Source organism: Chenopodium album, chromosome 9 (genome assembly GCF_948465745.1).
Source record: "Chenopodium album chromosome 9, dcCheAlbu1.1, whole genome shotgun sequence".
NCBI classification, from domain to species: Eukaryota; Viridiplantae; Streptophyta; class Magnoliopsida; order Caryophyllales; family Amaranthaceae; genus Chenopodium; species Chenopodium album.
Window position 1 is genome coordinate 45,055,684 of NC_137842.1, and position 6,233 is coordinate 45,061,916.

The 6,233-nt window shown below is 33.7% G+C and overlaps 1 non-coding gene across 1 annotated transcript; it reads right to left on the reverse strand.

The window, feature by feature from the left end:
• Nucleotides 1–1,256: 1,256 nt before the first annotated feature.
• LOC145561045 (small nucleolar RNA R71) lies at nt 1,257–1,364 on the reverse strand. The gene has a single exon (XR_014093628.1). It is a non-coding gene; the product is annotated as a small nucleolar RNA R71 (small nucleolar RNA).
• Between the last annotated feature and the right edge of the window lie 4,869 nt (nt 1,365–6,233).

Here is a 6,233-nt window from a genome sequence, read left to right on the forward strand (position 1 = left end):
TTTATTATGCTTTATTTAATTGCTTATTGCTTTTAATTATGTTTTCTTTAATCGCTTTGATTAGTTTAGTTTTAATTATGTGTAAGTAGTTTTCTTTCTAGGGTTTATGGGGATCCATAAATAATATGAAGGGGTAATTTATTGTTGTTGATTGTCAATGCTAGATTAATTTCCTATTGATTGATTTAATGCTCTGTGATTAGATTAGGTCTGATCTTTTATGCATGAGTTTGACATTATTGATTCGAGATTCGAGAGATGATAATTGATGTTTAGGTCTAGTTTCAATAGGCAGGTTAATTTATAAATGGTTAAGTCGAGATTCGAGAGATGAGATTTAATATCGGTAGATTAATTATGTGATTGTAATACGTAGCGAAAGCCCTTTATGATTTGATTAATTGATGCATTGATGCATTGATTATTATGTTTTACCCTGGAATATTATTTATTGGTGAACCTATGCCCTAGGTATTTTATTCATTGTTTCTCCTCCTACTTTTATTCTTTTCCACTTTTACACTTAGTAGTTTAATTTCCCTTCGATAATAATAATTTGTTACTCTATAATCTAGATAATATTAATTAATTAGGAATAAAAAGACTCGTTTCTCTGTGGATTCGACCCTACTTCCCTATCTATTTTAGTTAGTGGTTTTAGGAATTACTTTTGATTAGGTGATACGACTTTAGCCTGTCAAAATTTGGCGCCGTTGCCGGGGAGACGGTTTTATTTTTATTTTTGATTAATTTTTTAGTCTAGATTATTATTATTTTTTTCTTTTTCGTCTCATAGAACGTAAGTTCTTTGGGACGGTTTCTCATATTTATTTGTTTAGTACAGATCAAGAATCAGAGATGACTACACCACTACCACCTCTTCCTGCTCGCAAGCTTAGCAATTATTCGCAGCCATCCCTGACAGATTTTCCACATCTTGCTCCTACACCTAATCTCGATGGAGTGCAATTTGAGATCAAGCCCCAGTTTATCATAATGATCGAAAGAAAGCAATTCAGTGGAGCTAAGGGTGAAGATCCTAATCTTCACATTGCAGATTTTTGTCAGTACTGCAATACTATTAGGCAAGTTAGGGTCACACAAGACCAAATCAGGGAGTTTCTTTTTCCCTTTTCTTTATATGGTAAAGCTAAATTGTGGTATAATGGATCGAATAGAACTGCACTTGGTAGTACTGATTGGGAAACTTTTGCTTTGAATTTCTATAATAAATATTTCCTGCAGAGAGGATAGCTTTGTTAAGGAGTGCAATCCAAAATTTTGCCCAAGAAGCTGATGAGAGTTTATATGAAGCTTGGGGAAAGATTTAAGGATTTGCAGAGAGAATGTCCCCATCATAAGTGACAGATAATCCAAGCCTTCTACAATGGGCTTGGATATAATTCAAGAATGATTTTGGACTCTGCAGCTAACGGAATATTTATGAATTTGGATGAGAATATAGCGAGCAATGTTGTCGAAGAGATGGCTATTCATAATTCCCAATATGGGAATCCTAGAGGGTTTGCTGATAAGTCTATATTATATATATTTTTATTCTCTGTCCCATGGCCATATTTGTGCTTATTTGAGCTCTACGGAGCTATTTTTATTACTAATATAAGTTTTCTAGCGTTTTTGTAGAGTTGGTATCATTTTGTAGGAATTTGCAGATTTATGATAATTTCCGAGCTTATTGAGCCACTACAAAGATATTTGAGTCGGATTGTATTTTATGACCGTATATTTAAAGCCCAAGGTCGAGCTAAATAAATTTGATTTGATAATTAAGGGCTCAGTTTGTTTGGAGTATTTACTTAATGCAAGTCCAATACTCATATACCAGGAGGAAGGAATTTTGGTCAATTCAGATAAAGGCCCAAGTTACAAAATCAAGTTACAAGTCCAGACAAAGAAGTGAAGCCCAAACGTTGCTAGCGGACTGATGCCCAATTCTGAATCGGGTGACTGTTGCGTGATATTGTTGCCGTTTGTCCGGAGTTTTTTTATTAGTTGACTTTGTTATATAAGCCCACTAGGGTAGACGTAGTACGCAGCTTGGGATGAGGGGTTAGAGGTTGATTGGGAGTCAAACTCCTTTTTCCTTTCTTATTTAAAGGAGTAGTAGTACGTAGGTTGGGGGAAGTCAAGTTGGAGTTTAGTTTTAGTTAGCTTTTAATTACTAGTTTTATTAGTTTAGTTTTAGTTCTTTTTCTTTTCTTTTCTTTTCTAGTTTTTATATCAAGATTTATTATTTTGAATTCTTATTACTTTAATATTATTAATCTCTTTCTCTTACTTTTTGCTTTTAATCATGCTTTCTTTAATTGCTTTAATTAGTTTAGTTTTAATTATGCACTAGTAGTTTATTTCTAGGGTTTGTGGGGATCCATAAATAATATGAAGGGATAATTTATTGTTGTTAATTGTCAATGCTAGATTAATTTCATATTGATTGATTTAATGCTCTGTGACTAGATTTGCACAGATCTTTTATGCATGAGTTTAACAATATTGATTCGAGATTCGACAGATGAGAATTGATGTTTAGGTCTAGTTTCAATAGGCAGGTTAATTTATAAATGGTTAAGTCGAGATTCGAGAGATGAGATTTAATACCGGTAAATTAATTGTGTGATTGTAATACGTAGCGAAAGCCCTTTATGATCTGATTAATGTATGCATTGATGATTGATTACTATGTTTTACCCTGTAATATTATTTATTGGTGAACCTATGCCCTAGGCCTTTTATTTATTGTTTCTCCTCCTACTTTTATTCTTTCCCACTTTTACTCGTAGTAGTTTAGTTTCCTTCGATTATTATATTTTGGTTACTTTATAATCTAGATTATATTAATTAATTAGGAATAGCTAGAAAGACTCGTTTCTCTGTGGATTCGACCTTACTTCCCTATCTACATTAGTTAGAGGATTTAGGAATTACTTTTGATTAGGGGATATGACTTTACCCTGTCATTTGCAAACAGGGGAAAACACCAAGTCGATTCTATATCCTTTTTGCAAACACAATTGACTTCTATTAGCCAGAAACTAGACAGTTTTAATAATTCTAATTCATCTTCCGTTGCTAATGTTTCTGCTATTGGTACTAACTCTACAATATTTTGTGAAAATTGTGGTCTTGTAGGTCATTGGGCACATGACTGTAGGAGTTCAATTGAGAAGATTAATGCTTTTCGAACCTATAAGCAAATTAGTCCATACTCTAACACCTACAATACAGGGTTGAAAAATAACCAAAATATGTCGTACAATAGTACGAATGTGCTTAACCCTCCACCACAGGTACAACAACCACAACAGAGGTACTACCAATCTCCACATCAGAGACCACAACAGGTTGTTACTCCTCCATTTGATTCTGGCCTATCAGAAATCAAAACGATGTTAGCTAATATGCAGAAGCAGATGCAGAGTAGAGATGAACAAATTAACTCATTAATAGCACATAATAAAATAATAGATACTTAGATTGCGCAACTTTTCTCTACTCTGCAAACTCGCCAGCAGGGAGCCCTACCATCACAGCCAGTACAAACAACAGAATACGCAAATGCAATTACTCTGAGGAGTGGTTCACACTATGATGGGCCTCCTATGCCCAAAAATGATGAACTTGCTACAACAAAAATTGCTAATCTTGATTCTGTTAAACCAAACAATGTTGTTACTAGCCCTGCAGGACTAAAGGGTAAAACTAACTTTTCTGATAATTCTTTGCAGGGTAAACCCTAGGATAAGAGTGGAGATGTGCAGGGTCTTGCTATCAAACTTCCATTCCCTAATAGACATTTAAATAGTAAGTTGGATAAGAAATTTGGTAAGTTTCTGGAGGTTGTGAAAAATTTGCAGGTAACAATTTCTTTCACAGAATTAATTACTCAAGTTCCTGCATATTCTAAATTTATGAAAGAGATTTTGACTAGAAAAAGATCTATTAGTGAGGTAGAGACTGTTGCTTTTACTGCAGAATGTAGTGCTATATTACAGAATAAATCCCCACCTAAACTAAAAGATCCGGGTAGTTTTTCTATTCCATGTCATATTGGTAATCTGATGATTGAAAAAGCATTATGTGATTTGGGTGCTAGTGTAAGTGTTATGCCATTATATGTGAGCTCTAAATTAAATATGGGTAAATTAAAAGCTATCAATATTACTCTACAAATGGCCGATCATTCTGTGAAATACCCTTTAGGTGTTTTAGAGGATGTTCCTGTTAGAGTAGGTAAATTTTATATACCTGTTGATTTTATTGTTCTTGACATGGAGGAAGATTTGCAAATTCCGATTATTTTGGGTAGACCATTCCTTCATACTGCAGGGGCAATAATAGATGTCAAAAGTGGTAAACTTTCATTATGTGTAGGGGATGATAATATCACTTTTAATTTAAATAATATCCCTAAAAGTCTCATGTTAGAGGAAAAGTGTTGTAGTATTGGTGTGGTTGATGTAAATAATTTTTCTAATAAGCCCCAAGCTCTCGTTAGAGATTCCTTGGAGGCAGTATTTTGTGTTGCATCTTCCGCAGGAAAAACTAATACTTGGAAAGATGATGTGGATGCTATAGAAAGAGCTCTAAATTGTGTAGGACTTGGGTTTGAGGATGAACAAGTGGAGAAAGAGAAGCAAGTTGTAGAGTTTGAGCCCGTAGTGAAAGTCCCACCAGATCGGGTGGCATTTGCTCAAAAAAGGAAAAATACGAAGAAAATTAAGGCCAAAAAGAAATTTCGAGCAGCAAGTACCAAGAAGATACCTGATCGTACCTTGGAGACGGGCCCGATCGGGCCACTCTCACGAGAGCGCGACAACAAAACTGCTCAACTTCGACAGGCCATAACTTTTGCGTTTCTTAACGAAATTTTGCATGTGACCTATCATTGGAAATCTCTTCAAGTCTACTTTCCAATTAAATTAGAATCACTAAATTATTATTTGTATAACAAAAGTTATGAGCAAAATAGTGAACATGACTCGTTTTTGCTTCTAGTCTTACTAACACTTTGTTTCTTTTTTGTCCAAAATTGTATCAAGGTGATGCATTGCAATGTTTGGGATGGTGGTGGATACGAGTTTGATGATGAGGGGTAGTCACTTGGATTACTAGATTCCCTTTAAGCCAATGAGGACATTGTCTTATTTAGCTTGGGGGGATTTCTTGTTTATATAGGTACTCTTTCTTTCCCTTTTCTTTCTTTTTTCTTTGGTGTGTTTAGTTTAGTTTCTTTGCTTTCTTAGTTTAGTTTTATTTCTTTTATGTTATAGATTTTATTGCTTTCTTAGGTTAGATTTATTTCTTTAAAAAAATGGAAAAAATACAAAAAAAAAAAAAAAATTGAAAAAAAAAAAAATACAAAAATACGTTCCAATGATTAATAAATCATGCTCCCTTTTGCCCCTTGAAAAAAATTGTTTTAATTCTTGGTTATTGATGATAAATATTGAGGATTATTTTATCATGATTTGAAGTTTGATTGCTTGGATGCCTTAACATGCGTCAATTTTGCCCAACTACTTGTGAATATAGTGCTTGACTAGTTGATTTGGTTAGGAATGTGTGTTAGTTCCTGGTATGTCAATGAATTTGAGTATTGGTTTGCAACTATGATTAGTGTTTCATGTCTCATTATTATGCACATGAGGAGGACGAAGGCATTTGTTCTTTTAGGTGGCCTTCAGATGATTTTTAGATACATGTGTTCCCTTCTTGCTACCCATGTTGTTGCCTTGACTTTTTGTTGTTTATTAGCCACATTACAAGCCTATTTAGCCCCATTGATTACTAGTCCCAAGCTTGTCTTGGGGGAGCTATTTGTGAGTGAAGTGAGAGAGTTTGTGGTGTGCTTATTATTTACACAATTTGGGTGAGTTTTGTGAAGTTGTTTTGTTCTTGATTGTAGTTTATTTTTGATGATTATGAAAGTTGTATCTCTTGAAAAAATAAAGCATGACGTTGACAAAAAAAAAAAAAAAAAGAAGTTCAAGGAAAAAAAGTGAAAAAAATAAAAAGAGTGAACTTCAAAAGAAAAGAAAAAAAAGAGCAAAGGAAAAAAATTGTTTAATGTTCAAATGTTCTAAGTGAAGGTTGATCAAAAGAAAGAAAGAAAAACCGAGTCTCAATAAAAATTTCAAGTTTAATAGTAAAGTTTGTTACTCGCTCAAGTGTTATATTATTATATTTTTATGAGTGGAATTGTAAGTGTTGGG